The sequence below is a fragment of the Xiphophorus hellerii genome, chromosome 19 (genome assembly GCF_003331165.1).
Source record: "Xiphophorus hellerii strain 12219 chromosome 19, Xiphophorus_hellerii-4.1, whole genome shotgun sequence".
Taxonomy (NCBI): domain Eukaryota; kingdom Metazoa; phylum Chordata; class Actinopteri; order Cyprinodontiformes; family Poeciliidae; genus Xiphophorus; species Xiphophorus hellerii.
In genome coordinates this window covers 15,266,159-15,283,247 of record NC_045690.1, presented here as the reverse complement: position 1 = coordinate 15,283,247, position 17,089 = coordinate 15,266,159, and the positions used below count along the sequence as shown (strand labels likewise).

Below are 17,089 nucleotides of genomic sequence, written 5' to 3'. Positions count from 1 at the left end.
AGACTTCAAACTGATTCTGACTTACAAAAAAAAAGACTTGTGAACAGGGGATGAAGAAAAACTGACTCATGTTTGCATGATCATGAGCTATAGCTTCTTTCTCCAGACTGAAGACTTTGACAAAAGAATGCCTAAGGCAGAAGTTTGTACATTTACTTTACTTTTTGACAGTACAGCAGCATCACTAGCTTAAAGTCCAAAGAGATGGTGAATATTTGAAGCTGCTTTGTCGGTATCCTACCTTGTGTGTTTGTGTGTGTTTATGCACAGAGACAAATGAAAGCTTTCACTGCTGCTCCCATCTTCCTCTCCTTCCTGCGAACAATCTCACACAAACTTCCTGTAGCACAAATGAAAGCATCTCTGGGTGGGAGCATATGGTAGAGCCCCAGGAACTAACCACACGTCTTTGTCTGAGATGCAGTGACGCAAAAGTACGAAATGCCTGCTTCATGCAAGTGAAAAATGTGAGCGACGTGCGGCAGGTGAATAAGGATGGTCAGATTTGTTTCCTCCCACGGGTAGGTGGGTTAAGGAGCTAATATACCGCACAGGAGATCCTTGACTAAGGTGTTTACGTGGCTCTCGTTTAAAATGCTACATCCCTGAGGCTCATGGCTCTGTTCATCAAGCACATTGACAGTTTTAGGACAAGTTCATAAACAGCTGCCATAGGAGGCTGTGATATTCAAGGATGCCACAGTCTAGAAATTTTCCGATCAAAGCTCAGTCATAGGAGTTTAAAAATGCTGCCTAGAAAACTGAGTTACATTTTATACTAAGCAGCACTTTATTTGATTTAGGACATGACATCGATTTATTTGGTGACACATTAACATGCTATGCTGACTGCTTCAATGTAAAAGGCTTCCTCCCAAAACATACTTCAACAGCAAATTCTTTCATAAATCCAGGTCAAATCAGGTGATTATCTGTGTATTTTCTGGAGCACAGCACATTTTAGATGAAAAAATAAATAAATAAATAAATAAATAAACACGAAGCAAGTTTTGTTGTAAAGAGCATGAAATACATCACATTTTCTCCCACAAAAATATCTGTACTATACAACCACTTATGGATTTATATGGACCTTAAGGCGCATAGAAATCTGTTTAAACCTTTCATACAAACAAAATAAAAAAAGCCTGATTTACTCTAATTGAAATTTCTTAAGTCAAATTTCAATTAAATGGTCACCTATGTCAAAAATGACAATCTACTGTAGATTGATTGTCACAATAATGTCATCAGTTCTGGTGAAAAATATATTTTCCCAGACCCAAAATAAATGATTAAATGGCAAATAAAATGGATACAAGACATTTAATGAAATAGATAAAGACAAAGTGAAGCAATCAAAGAGCCTGAGCTCATTTTAATGCAACTCAAACGATTAAATGAGTTACTTTATACTCACTGACACTGCTGGGGAATAGCATATTGAGATTACCAAAGTATTTTATTGGCTTTTATTAAAATTTAAATCATAACGTAACATCTGTCTATATAACTTTGGGTGGTGGTCTGCTTGAAGATCTTTATTAGCTTCATCAATTAAATTTTTAAAGCGAATATTTTGCAGCTTGGACTGAATATCAGTTTCTTGACAAAGAAAAACTGAATAGAAATTGCCTTGGGGACAAAATGACCAAAATGCAAATCTTGCTGCCGCTGAATATGAAACATTTTAAAATACATTACATTTCAGATCTCAAATTGCACTGCTTTTTTCAAATCAGTCTTTTACTGCATGTCTTTCATGTGAGTATTCAGATTGGTATATAGACACCATTTTGCATATTTTCACAAACCATCTTGACAGATGGTTTGTGAAAGATTGCCATTTATTTTTGAACAACCTAATAAAGCTCATTGCCCGTCTTTTAAGTACAGATATGAAACACAAAGTTGCTTAGATTAAATCCCACCTAAGCATGCAGGGAGATTATTAATCATGTAATGTACATAAGTAAGCTTCTGATACAAATACACACAACTCAGATTACATAAAACAGAACACAGTAACATACCATAAAAATGTATATTTATAGCAGTTACAAATATGGGGGCTCATTATTTCTAATTAGCTCAACCTTCTGTCCATTTCCTGGTTTAAGGTTAAAGCTATTAATCCAGAGGGTGTGCTAATGTCAATTTATTGAAGGAATGTTCAGAAAACCAGACAGCTGCATGTGAGTAGACTACATATGCCTATTTATACTAACCCGTTAAAATATTTTTTAAACAGAAATAGCAAATCAGACAAGAGGACAACAGCTCAATGTATTTAGCAAAGACTGGACAATAACATATTACAACATAAAAAAAACTATTAGTCTTGATTTCGGTGGCAGCATTTTGATGGTATTATTATAATTTGCCTTAAACTGCATAACTCCATGAATCCAGCTTGGTTTCAAATTGGTGGTGGAGCTGGTGGTATACTGGTACAGGTGATATTTTCATAGAAAACTTTGGGCAACTTGTTGCTGATCACTTGGATCCATTTATGACCACAGTGACGCCAAAATCTGACTGTTACCTCTGATAGAAATATGGACCACACCACAAACCCTAATTTGAATCTGAATTTGATCATGGTTACTATACTCTAAAGCACAAGTGTCAAACTCCAGTCCTGGAGGGCCACTGCCCTGCAACTTTTAGATGTACCACTGCTGCACCACACCTGAATAGAATAATTAGGTTATTAGCAAGGCTCTGGAGAACTTATCTCCACAAGAAGGAGGTAATTAAGCCATTTCATTCCAGTGTTTTGTACCTGTGGCACATCTAAAGACTGCAGGACAGTGGTCCTTGAAGACTGGAGCTTGACACCACTGCTCTAAGGGTATCCATAGTCACTAGATCTCAATCTAAAAGAGGATCTTTGGAGAAAGGTGAAACAGGAAATTCACATCCTGGGTTTGCAGCAGACTAATCTGTTGTAACTGCACAATGACGTCTATATGGACCAAAACTTCTAAGAAGAAAAGAAGTTCTGACGACAAGCGGTGGACTAGCCCAATGGATGACCACCGCTGGGGAATGTGTATCTTAAATTTTCCATTTGTTTACTCAGAAATGCTGAGATGACCAGAATTACTGTAATCTAAGTGCAATTCACAAAGCAAAACTAAACATAAACTAAACAAAACCAAAAAACATGAAAGACTCACCAATTAAATAATTTGTGAGTCTCATAAATAAAGTAAAATAGATAGAAGTCCCGGAAGCACAATTTGTATCCAACCTGTCTTTTGCTGACCCTGTACAATGGAATATCCATCCTTTAAAGCTGTTGGTATTACCTTCCACTATCAACACTGTTTGGTGGAATATTCTACAATGTACAGGGCCTAAAACGAACAGCAGGGGCCCTCACCTCATCTTCAGATACCATGATGTCCATGAGAGTTTCCTATAAAGTAAGCAACATTGCAGGGAGAGCAGTGAGATGGAACTAAGGGGCAAGGAGAGGGATGAAATAAGGAACAAAAAAACAAGGAGGGAGGGAGAATGAATGAAAAGGAAAAAAATAAAACAATTACAAAACATTTATGAGAAGTAAGAAGAGAGACAAAAAAAAGAGAAGAAGAGAGACTATGAAAAGTATTCCCCTTGGATGTTTTACCCTTTTTGTTGCTTCTAAAAATCAACCTTGATCAACAAAAGTTTACTTTTTTTGTCAAAAAAAAATTGACAATCAATTCTGCCTTGCAAAATGTTCCAACTCTGTTAGGTTGCATGGGGATCAGATGTGAACAGCCCTTTTGAGTCCACCCACAAAAGCTCTATTGGCTTAGGGTCTGGGCTTTGACTGTGCCATTCTGGAAAACAAATGTTCTCTGAAACTGTAGTTCTCTTGCAGATGGAAACAAATTGTCCTTCTGGATTTTTCTGTAGTTTCCTGGATCCATTTTGCCTTCCATCTTTACGAGCCTTCCATTGCCTAGAAGCACCCCCATTCAATGGTGCTGTCACCACCATGCTTCACAGTGGGAATGGTGTGTCATTGACTCTCACCCTTGACTGGTGAAACTGGTGAAAAACCTTTGCAATACTTGTTCTTGTATCCATAGTTTTTTCCATCTCAGCTGCTGAACTTGTAACTTCTTCAGTGCAATCATAGGTAACCTGGTGGCCTCTCTCACTACTCTCCTTACATGGCAGCTACTAGTCTGCAGCTCTTTCTCAGTGAGCAGCAACAACCTCACTCACTGAGGAAACCACTCGAATATGTAAGTCGTTCATCACAGCACATGCTCAACATGCACAAGGTTGTAACATGGAAATGACATTCCTCCTGCTTTGTCCAAAATCAACTTCTTTTTTTTTTCTATCAACTTTCTGCTTAAGCTAATAGCCTAGCTTGTGATGCTTAACAAGCTCAAATGTGTGATATAGCATTTAAATTTGAGTTTGAGGTTAGAGTTTTGATTATTTTCTTGTAGGCTGATATCACATGACTTAGTTATTCAGTTTGACAGATATCTGATTTTGATGTCAAAAAATGTTCAGCTTTGATTGTTTAAGAACTTGAACATTGCTCTGCTTCTTTGGGCAAATCCACAGTTTTATGGAGGCATTTTGATAATGTCAACTAAAAAGGAATTAAATGCTTAAAGAAATGCTCTATCACTCTCAATGTTATAAAAAAATAATTCTATTATTTTGGCGTGTACTATAAGACATGGTTATCTACTATGAGGTGGAAATGTTTCAGTTTGGTTGACAGATATTGTATTTTTTCAGAGACCGATAACACGCAGTAGATAAATTGATGGAAGGGAGACATTTTATATTGTCTAGAGTAGTTTGATGTTGGATTGTTCTTGAAGGTATTTTCTTTACAATTTTGAAACTTAATTTCAGCTTCAGCTACTTGTAAAGCTATACTTTGATGGACTATAGTGGAAATCAGACCAAGGTGCAAATAAATTATGTTAGATGTGATCATAAAGGTTTATAATACCATTGTTGACATTGCTGATTGAACATAAAAATAAAATCTGTTTTCAGGAAGAATATAGACTAATAGAGAATGCTGCTATAACTCCTACTATTACTTTTTAAAAACATTATTTAACAAGCTGAGGGTTCAATCGTACAAGGCAAGTCACAAGAGATCAGAAAAGAAAGGGGAGATTTTGTTTTTCATGAGAAAGAATTCATCTGAATTTTTTCTGTTTATTGTCCCCCACACCCCCCCAAAAAAACATTAAATGGATTTTTGCCCCTGTAGGAAGTGTTTTCATTAACCACGTCAAAGCGACTTTGTCCAATGTGATGAACCTGCAGTGTTGACGAGTGAAGGAAGACATCCTGTCATGACTGACACCTTAAAAGCTTTTTGAAAAGCATGTCACATAAACCAGACAGACATCCTGGCTATCACCTTTATTATTTTTCCATTGACTAAAACACATGCAGCACTCCAGCATGCTCGCTGCAGTAACACAAGCTGGCAGCATTTAATCTACTAATGCAATTAGCCCAGTTTTTCAACGAGACACAGATCTATAGGGAAGCAATTAAAATCCAAATTCTTCTCAGAGTGTGGACTTCACAGGGAAACAAATCCTTTGACAATAAAGTGTTTGTTTTGGACAGTTGATAAGTGATTTTTATTTTTTGGATAAAGACAATGCTAAGGAGGGAAATGGAGAACAGTAGGAAGGACAGGAGAAGAAAGTGAGAGTGGAGAAGAGAAGTGAAGGAAGGAGAAAATGCAGGGAGGTTGAAAAAGAATGGAAAACACACTCAAATGAAGAAGGAGGACAAAGAGGCCACACAGGACTGGGAAAATAAAAACAGCGAAAAACAGAAGCAGAAGGCTTCAATCAGAGAAGTAAAAAGAAAGCTTTCCAAGCTCACTGCTGGCTATTTTCAACTTCATCGACACCAGCTGAAATTGACATCACAGCACTTGTCTTGCACTGCATAACTTACACACAAGTTAGCTTTTACAGGCATCTGTACAACCAAACACACCCTAGCTTACTAGTGCTGTAGTGATACATCTACTGTAGATCACCAAAGGAATGCCACATGACATGGAGTTTAGCACAATAATACAAGAATTTAACGATATTTCTATGAAACAAGAAAATGCTCTGAAGGTTTACTGGTTAAAAAATCTCACCACTGTCGTATAATATAGTCTTTATTTGACTAGTCTATAAATTGGGCTTTTTTTTTATCAAGAGAAATAAATCAACCTTAAAGTTAAAGACTTTAATCAGCAAACTAGAAGTAAGAAAGAATAAAATGATGATGAAACTCAAATTAGTCATATTTACTAAGTAAAAACTGTAAAAATATGAAAAAGTAGATAACAATAGAACCAATAAAATTATGTACTAATATCATAGTCCAGGATGTATGTAAATACTGAAAAACCAAGGACTGTATTGAAGAGTTTTTTGTGGGGGACATGAATTAGCTCAAAATTAATTTAGACAAATCCACAGACCTGGTATTATACAAATTTTCAAGAGACATACATTTTATTTAAAATGTTCTAGGTTCTGCATGTTGACCCTGTGGCCTAAAATGTGCATATCTGAATGCATCTACTGAAACACAGTAATTAATTTGGTTTTATGATGCTAAGACTGCAAATCTGAATCATTAAAATGTTTGTTTTTATGGTTATAAGCCTTTTTAATGAGCCAGCCTTTAACTGGACTTCTTTGGCATGTTGGCACAAAGTATTTTAATTTAGCATATTTTTAATAGGGAAATGTTTTCACATGCACATTTTCGAGATCCAAGTTGCCATTTTGAACAAATTAAATCTGTTTTCGGAGTTTCTAAAATAGCCTTAAGTAAAGCTCGAACTTTACCTAAGTTCTTCTGATCTGGTCTTATTTGTATATCTAATGTTCACAAAGTTTCACATGATGCAGATTTTAGGCTTTATTATTGTCTTTAACCGGAGTTAAGGTTAGAAAAAAAGAGTGGTAGCAAGACGGACAATATGGAATAAAACATAGATTAGAAAATATAAAGAAAAGAAGGAAGAAATGAGCAAAAGATAAATAGAGAAAAAGAGCAGAGATAAAGTTTGAGAGGTAAATACAAGAAACGTATTCTCCTTGTACGTGATGGGGGCTGCTACTGAGATATTATCATCCTAATTCTTTACACAAACAACCAGCAGGAAGAGGGAAGCCTTCCCAGTCTGTTTAAACAAAGACAAACTTTGTTCACTGACCTTGAATTTCTCCTTTGGGCAACAGTGAGTCGCAGGTTCTCCTCCCCCCGCAGATGAATGCTACAATATTTGTGTGCGTTTGTGCCGGGGAAGACGTCCTCCGCCTCATCCGTTCAATCTTTTACCTGCAGGAAGACAACGGAGGACACAGGGGATGAGAAATGGCACTACTCTGACATTTTTGTGACGCCTTATCTTTTTATTTAGAAAGAAAGAATAGGAAATCTTCTTTTAGCCTTGCAAATCTCTGCAGTTCAAATAGTGGATATATGTTTACCTCAGGCAGTATTTGCAGATTTTTTTTTTTTTTTTTTTTTGCTATAAATGCTTGTTTTGAATGTGTTTCTGCAATCTTTCTCAAATCGCAAAGGCCTGAACTTCCAGGAAATGTAAATCATAAACCTTTGATACCGGGTGTCTATCCAACTCGAAAACACATCAATCTTTGTTTTGCATCTGTTAAAATTTTAAGATTTGGACTCAAATGACCTTCACATAATCCAAATTCATATTTCAGCATCAACAAAGAGAAAAAAGTTATTTCTTGTGACATGATAGACCGACTAAACCAAAATTCTCTTGTAATTGAATTAAAAGGCCAGTATTATGTATTTTCCAGGCACATCGAGCCATTTTATGGCACTAGCAAGAAACTATGTCGCCTTCAGTTATAAAAATGCTGTATCAAACGTGATTTAAAATAAATTTGACTTCATAAATGAATGCCTTGAATTTGGGCCTTGTATAGGAGCTTACATAAATTTCTCATTTTACTGTTTTGTTCTTATACCACCAGTTAAAGGTTAACTGGGTTTATATGCATTAAAACCTCTTCCACCAGTGAACCTATTGTTTCCCTCAGCGGTGCCCCATCAACCAGACTTGGGTCAACTTAAACTGAAGTCACACATTTATCACTCTGCTCTTGTAAATAGCTTTAGCATTTTTCTAGGCAGGTGCCGACAGCTTACATCACTCAACACGAAGCCGGACTCAGTTTGAGCTAAGTGCCGTGCCAATTACAGCATGACACTGCCATCCATACATATTCTCAAGGATATTAATAATTTATGACACATGCCTTTATTGATTTCTACCCATCTCCTTGGCTTTACTTTGCTAAAGTTAGGTCTTACAGGTGATATTTTTTGATCGCCTCTTCATTGAAATCTCATTTCTTCCAATTGAGGAAAAAAAAAAACATTACACAATGAAAGCTGGTATTGAAAATATGCTGATATGTAAAGCATTTTCTAAAAGTATCAGCTTTAATATACACTGATCAGATGTAACATTAAGCCTAATATGCCTGACAAAACAGACTGGACCCTTTGAGACATGGAATCCACGACACTGCTGAAGATGTTAGTAGCAGATTCTTAAAGTCCAACAGGTTCCAAGGTGGGACCTCTATGAATTGGACTTGTTTGTCCAGTACAGCCCAACGTTTATTTGGATGTTGACTTGTAGGCAAAGTCAATATCAGAAAACCAATAAAATATAGATTTTATGCCTACAATGTCCCACCTAACAATTTGCAAAGTCGGGTAAACAGTGTTTATCACTTAACTTGTCAGTGGTCATAATATTATGTCAGATGAGCGCGTATTCATCATTCCCCCAATAGAGTACATCTGCAAATTCTATAGATTCCAACGGTGTGGCATATTTTTTTTTCTTTTTAAAGCTGAGTTTTCCGAGTCTTGTTTCGGAGTATTTGCTTTTAATTTGCTGATAAGAAATCTTTAATTTCTTGTCAGCCATTTGTAAATACGTGCAAGTCATTCATCTCAAATCTTGTTCTTCTTTTATTCTGTGTAACATTTAGTTTCTAACACAATAATCCACAAATCCTCACCTATTCGGTGAAATATTACAGATAAAATAAGAGTTATGTTTCATTTTTAGGATTCCTTTCAGCCTAATTTTTCAAACAGAAACCTAATTATTTAACCTGAAAGAGCCTCTTTTGGCTGTAGTTTCAATTCCAAATTCTCTGTCAAATCAAGTGTTTTTTTTATATATATATAACTCAGCATTAAATTGAGCCTATCGTCTACTCTTGACCCATAAATTTACACTTAACATGATACCCTCCAAATGATTTTAATCCAACACTATCAAATTGTTGCTAATTAAAAAGGAAAGCCCTTGACGCGCTTCGCTTTCCTGCTGCCTTGAGCTTTCACTGCACACACACACGATGAAAGGTTAACGAGGGGTGGTTTATGTTCCAATGCATCGCCAATTAACACAAGTCAGCATTTATTTGTCCTGTAATGAATCATGCCAAAAAGCTCTGCAAAGTGGATCATTTTAAACTATCCACTTTGCAGTGGATAATTTTAAAAAAAAGAAAATAACAGCCTTACTTCTGTCTTTGACAGCTGTTTCAGTCTTCCACCTGCAAAAACTACTTGATGTCATTACTGAATGTTTACAGGAATAATTTCAAAAGCGGAATAGAGACCTTGATATTGTTTGTCAAATGGGTAAAGACGTCATTATTCTGCATGATTCACCAGTTTCCTTTATTACTTCATATACCAACCTGCGGCCTTTTCAAATCTCAGGTTCTAAAAAAAATGCAACAAAATAAAAAGACAACATGTGACAGTGTGCCGTATCTGCTCAGAATTATATGCAAGGTGACTGCCTGTATGTTCTTTTGCATTGGAGTCTTAAAATGTGTTTGCCTACATTTCTACTGGAAACCTGCAATTGAAAACAAACACATCAGCTTGAGTCCACCCCCTGCTCTGTCGTATATTTTCTACTCAAGTGCCTGTCTCTCTGTTGCCTTATTTGAGTCACCTTTCTGTGTTTGCTTCAGTAGATTGCTCTGCAGCTCCATTAGCAAAAGAAAGTTGTCCTCAGACTCTGGCAGGTTGACACCAACTCTCAGTGAAATACTACCTACAGCCTAGTCCAAAAGGTTATTAGTTATATTACTATATAGAAAAACAAACTCTTTAAAGTTGGATTAAACAAATAAAAATTAAATGTATAAAAATATGCATAAAAGACCAGATTTGACCAGATTTACACAGACGGAGAACCATTACAGGATTACCTGTCATTAAAAGCTGCCATATTTAAATTTTAGTGCAGCATCATGCAAAAACTGCATTAGTCTCCTGCAGAAATATGCCATATTAATAAGAGGATTTTGTGAATGCTGTACACAGTGCTGATCATAATTGTCAGAGCCCTGTATTTATCAACACCACTGTAAACTGGAGTTAGAAACTGTTTTAAGAGGATTTATCATCAGCAACTGATCATATTACCAAGACTATTGTTTGCCAACAATAGCAAATGACATTTGTAATTCCAGCTGGAAATAGTGATATTGAGTTGTACTCATGTACTAAACTAGAAATGTCACTTTATAAGTTCAGTGATACATCTTACAGGTTTTTACAAATCTTTACAAGGGTTGCTGAAAAGTGTAGAGTCCTCTTTCTCTGGTCCACTTTGGCCAGTTGTTGACCTCTTTAGCACCGTCGCCAGCACCTGATAGCTTTTGTCTGACAATTCTCAGTCAGGCATGAAAAAAGTTTCATAGACAGGTACCCTGGGTGTACATAATCAAAATTTAGTTAATTCACTATTGGTTCCTGAAATTAATAGACTTGAAAATCAAATTGTCCATAATTTCATTTATTGGCCACACAAATTGTCATATAAAGCCATTACTCTTGAATTAATAAAAAAATAATAATAATTAGAACAAAACATTGCTGCTGAGCTACCAAGCGTATTTGCCCCCATACAGGTTTGTTCTGTTTTCTGTTAATGTGTAGTACAGAAATATTTCAGCTTATCAACCCATTTTGAAGATCAGCTATTTTGATAAAATGCAACCCCAGCGCCTAATAATATAAATATTGGGGTAGCTCTGGTTCAGCAGTGGTTTTGACGGATACCTTTTTGCCTTCCTGCTGATTTGGGGACACCTTGACTGTGGAAAGTGAGGCCTGCAGAGCTTAAGATGCTGTTCTAGATGAGTTGTTGATGCACTCTTGGGAAATTTTTTGTACATGGGTCACACTTTAAAAAAATTGGAAGTGCTTTTTCTTTTATCTATTTGTGAATTATTGTTCTCACTGTGACTTGCAGAAGAACCAAAGCTTTTGAAAGGCCTGTGTAACCACTTTCCAGACTGACACTGTAGATTTAGAGCATAATGTGTTTCCTTTGGAGGTCTTTTAGCACCCAGTTCAGGTTATTTCTTTCTGCAAGTCAGGCAGTAATGAGACCTGGGTGTGACAAGTGAAAATGAACTCAACTTTCCAAAAAATATGTAATTTTGGTATTTAACAAGGGAAGTTAATTACGTTTTTTGGGGGGTTTTTTTACATATAAGGCCAGGATTGTTTGACCAGCTTTATCCCCTTAATGAGTGGAAACATCATTTGAAAATTGCTTTTTGTTTTTACTAAGAGTGCTCAGTCTGATGTTGACATTTGGTGATTTAAAATATTTAAGTGTGGCAGAAAAGGAAAAATAAATGTCAGCAGCAACTCCTTTAAAGTGTACTTTGAGTATTCATTCACAAAAAATTCTGAGTAAATATTGAATTATTTTAAGTTTTTTAAATTAAATTAAATTTAAAATATTTTGGGACGACAGCCTCTCCATAACACATTATCAGTTTGGCACTCTCTGGTTCGAGCATGTCTAACACTCTCTGTATACCAAATATGTAAGCACGTAGGCGAGTGGATTAAACATTTACAATAGCACCCAGGCTAGCTAAGCTTTGTTACTGAGCAGATTTACCTTGCTGTTAAGCTTCTTATGGCACCTGTCAGCCCCCTTTTCAGCCTGACAAATGTGAGGACATAAAATTAATTTACATTTACAACAATTTAGTTCATTTACAGCAGAAGGGACACTCAGGGGAAACATTTCTCTTCCAGATAGGGAGCTGTAGCAGCCGTCTACTTTAGGTGAAGACTATAAAGTCATAAAATATTAAAGATGAAGCAATAAAGATTTCATATTAGAGTCTCAAAAGACATTGTGTTCATTCACTCTCATGAAAATAAAAATCCAAGCCAGTCAAATGAACCACACTGTGACTGTGATATACTGACGCAAAACCCTCAGGTGTAAAAAAGCTCATCTCAGCCTCACTTCTCACAATCTACTGACGTCAAAATGCTCCTCTGCACAGATTGTAAACACTGACTTAACACAGGATGAAACATTTATGAATAGCTGGTGCTTTGAAATGCTTGGTAAAACTCAGACAACTTGTCCCTGACCCATCTGAGCATGGCACATACAGCAGCTTATGGTTTTACTGCGTTGCCGGACGCTCTTGATCAAAGTTATGCTGCCATGAGGAGGTTTTAATGCTCCCCTACCAAGCCTCTTGAGCACATGGATGATGATTCATGTAGGGTTTAATGTGATTTCCATGTTCTGCTCATCAGCATTACCTGACAAAAAGCCTGTGGACTCATACAGAAACATGGTGACGGCGAGTACAGAGCATATCTCAGAACTGCACGCATTTCCACATATCAGAGCAGAGAACGGATGCTTCTATAGGCAATTTAGAATAAGAATTTATTTATATGGCAGTAGCAAAGTGTGGGTCAAACCTCTGACACTGCAAAACATTGATCTTCCACTGGTAAACATAAGTCTAAAGTATGAGCATGTTATAGCGGTTGAACGCAACTTGTTTACCGTCTTCTTATCTGATCAACTCCAGCAACAAAGTGACACAAAATAAGCATCCACAGACAACTCTTAACCTCCCAGTGTCACACCGGAAAAACAGCAAGAGAGTAATGAAGAGAAAACAGGTCCTCTGGTTAAATCAAATGCAGAGGTCGAAGAATCGGTTCCCCTACACAGACGGGCAGACACACAAACAAAGCCAAAACATGTAGTCTCTGTCATTGGCAGCATTTTGTCTGAGTTGGCTCTATTCTTTTTTTCTTTTTTTCTTTTTGCTCCTAATTATCAGCCAGAGCAGTGATTAAACGGTACGCAAGACTACTTCCCACAATTAGCATTTTGTATACCACGCAATCAGTAAGTGTAAACAAGACATAAATATACAAGGGTGTGATAATGCAGCCCTATGATTAAATAAGTGCTGTTAAAACAACATGAACAACAACAATAGAATGACACATGGGCTACAATCAATGCGTTTGTTATCTTCTACTAACATTATAGAAGAGGCACTTGTTCTTCCTCCACTTATAACACACTGACAGTTAAGTGACACATTTGGAAGATATTTCAGATTTCAGACATGAAACTACTCAGAATTTTACATTTCAGAGCGAGCTTGGGATGGTGCACTCATCTTGTTATAATAACTGGGGCTGCATGATTTATTAGAAAAACATAACGTGATTAACCCACATTTTTCTCACTCTTATTTTTCTGAGATCCCTACAATTCTGTGAACTTTTGCATTCTGATCACTAGAATCTATGCCAAGAGTGAACCTGCAGTGAAAACCCATCCATGTGGCCAAATATTGCTGGTATGCAAAATTGAACATGGATCCTAAAATAAAAGGGCCTACCAATGATTGTGTTCAAGAAGAATTATCTGGCGGTGAAATTTCACCAGCTGAGATTTATTGTATTATGCAACTTTAGTTATAGCAGAAATAATTTATATTAGTACTAGTCTTAAAATTTTTTAAGCAATGATCAAACTGTGTGGGACATTTCTAACATTTAATGGTTCAGTATCTTGTCAAAAGCCATTTCCATTAAAACAGCGGAGTATCAAACTTGATGAACACTGTGCAAAATTGTCAAAGCAACCAAAAAAATGCCTAAGTCAAGCTGCTGGGTCTAAACAAAAACATGTTCCATGTCAATTAATTTAGCTAACAATCAGTTACACTTAAAAATATATTCTCTGTCCTTTTTTGATTACTTACGCCTTGCTACACAGCACTAATTTTATGAGGCATTTATACCACAAGGTATCATAAATGTTCCTTAGAGGCTTTGATCAATATTGACAACGACAATATTGAACAGTTGCAGCAGACTTGTTGGCTCCACATCAATGATGACTCTCCTGTTCCACCACATCCCAAAGAGGCCCTAATTGATTTAGCTCTGGTGACTCCTTAGGCCATTGGAGAACATTACCTCATTTTTATGTTCAGGAAACCTATTTGAGATTATTTTCAGCTTTGCAACATGGAGAACTATCCTGCTGGAAGTAGCCATGAGAAGATGGGTAGCAGTAGTCAATTGGTACAAGAGTGAACCTGACTAAGTCAAGAAAATATCCCCCACATCATCACACTGTCAACAGCAACCTAAAATGTTAATAACACTACTCATCAAAACAGACAATGTTTTGATGAGATCGTGTTTGTGTTGCATTCTCACCTACTTATTCTTAGCTGACAGGGGTTACATCTGGTATAGGCAAACGTCAAGGTTTTATCATGTAGTGCATTCAGAGACAATATTTTACATACTTTGGTAGTAATTAAGATTATAATAGCTTTATTGGCCAACATTATATGCACAATTAGTGGAACCACCCTGCCCATTATACTCCAACCTCACCAACACATTTCTCTCCACACAACCATCATCAGTTGAAAATTTCCTTTTTTTCATACCACTTCCTGTCAGCCCAGGAGAGTTGTGAATGAACATTCCAGTAGATCACTGGTTTCTGAAATATTCCGAACAATCCATCTTGCACCAAGAAGCAACGTCACTGAAAAGCCTTTTCTCACCCATTTTCATATCTAGAATGAACTAAATCACAGATGCCAGAATGCATTAGGTTGTTACCATTTGTCAGATTGCCTGATTTGCTGTTTCTGTTGTGGAAAGATTGTACCTAATAAAGTGAACTTGTGTACTTGTATAAATAAGCAGCTTTTAATTTACTGTATGTAGGTTGAATTATGCGAGACCATCTACTATTGATGATGATTATCGATGCACTAATGCATACATCACTTTAATGCTGCTTTTTATTACCTTAATTTGCAGTTTTATGTATTTAAACTGCAGTAAGTCCTTAAGAGCTGGAGTCTTGGATCTTTCTCGGTCACAACTGATCTTAATTGAGTGTGTGATTACCAGGTTTCTGTAAAACGTCACTGAAAGCTGGGTTGATAATTCAACTATCTGAAATTTGGTGTTGGGGCAGGAGCCCTTCATAAGACTACAGGACATCAACACTTGTCAGAGTTGCCCATCCTAGCTTTCCACAGAATGAATGTATAAATTTGGAAATAGATTCTGTACAAACCTGAATGATGTTGTAGCTGTTAAAGAAATATTAGAAAATATTTTTTTATATTAACTCATATTATCTTCTTTCTTAATCATGCCCTTAACAGCATGACTGCTGTTTTGAAAGTGAGTGCCAACTTAACACAGTGGATGCTCAATGAATCTGTATTAAAACTGCGTTGGTTGCACTTTTAACTGAGTCCACACAAAGCTGAATTTAGTTCTTTAACCCCATACTTTGCTGTAGTTCATTGGCTTCTTAACTTTGTTTCTCGCTGAGTCTTGAGAATTGTTAGCAGACTATCTGCAGAAATTGTTTTAATTTGTCTCCCTGACTGCTGGCTGTGTATTTGGCAGGACAGGTGCATCTACACTTTACCCTAAAAAAGCACACAACCACGACAAAAAAAAAAAAAACGTTGCTTCCAAAAAAAGCAAGCGTTGCAAACCTGGTAAATCCCCTCACGCAGCATTTCCAGTAAGTTTTGCAAATACACCAAACAAATGTAGGAAAAAAAATAATCCCCTGCTCACTGCGAGGAGCTCACTAACACATTACTAACGCATCGCATGAAACAGATCAGTAGGATCCAGAAACATGAGGTCAACCTGTCGTTTACATTGTGAATGATCCAAGTTTAGCTGGATTAGCTGTGACTTTATTCGGATGAAAAAGTGTTGCAACCCTAAAATCCTTTAATCCACAGGGAGGAAAAACCTTAACTCACCCAACAGCAGGAAATGTTGGATTAAAGTTTTGACTGAAACGTTTAGGAAAAATTGTGTCAAAAGTTTCTTTTGCAGTTTTAGTCATTATTTGCAGCCTTCTTGGAATTATAAAACATTGAGGGATCCAAATCCAGGCATACTGACAGCAGCATGAGAAACAATGGTGTTGCTATGGTAGGCCATCTTAGAGCTAAAAAACAGAGTATTGTTAAATCAAAACACAAAATATCATCAAAGTAAATTTATTTTTTAAAATATCTACTGAAAAAGGGAAATATGTTGGTTCCTTACACTTGAAGTTTATATCAGTTAGTTTTGTGTTACATCTTATAAAAACACTAAATTCACTCAGCAACAAATTCAGGCAGAAGAAAAACTTTTCCAAATCATCTTTTTTGAGCAACAAAAACTGATGAAACTAGTAGTTACATTATTGTTTATATGTTATGACCGGGTTAAGAACTTCCAGTGATAATATTTACCGTTTAATATGTATGCATTTGACCTCCAAATGGCCCAACATTTTCAGCTGATATAAAAAAGCATTAGAACAACAAAGCTTGTCTATGAAAAATAGGTCCAAAATATTGTGATTTTCTAAAAAAATTGAGATTTTCTTTTCTTTTTACCATAAAGCTGTCATCTAAATTAGCAGAAATAACCACCTGAATTATATCACTGTGTGTCGTGAGTCAGTATGATGACTTTCACTATTTTAAATGAATTTCTGAAACAGCCTTTCAATAATATCTATATTTACTCCTGTTAGCTATTTTATTCAGCTAAGACATATTTCTAAGATAAGATTTCTGGTGTCAAAAGCTGAAGTAGAGATGATTATTCATGCTTTTATTTAATCTTATCTTAAACGCTGTAACAGCCT

General features: G+C 36.3%; 1 protein-coding gene across 1 annotated transcript in view; it reads right to left on the bottom strand.

The window, feature by feature from the left end:
* Positions 1–17,089, bottom strand: part of LOC116709132 (leucine-rich repeat and fibronectin type-III domain-containing protein 2) — a 171,989-nt gene that overhangs the window by 118,278 nt on the left and 36,622 nt on the right. The window contains exon 2 of the mRNA XM_032547485.1: positions 7,223–7,347. The gene's annotated coding sequence lies outside the window, so the exon portion shown is untranslated. The remainder of the gene's footprint in view (positions 1–7,222; positions 7,348–17,089) is intronic.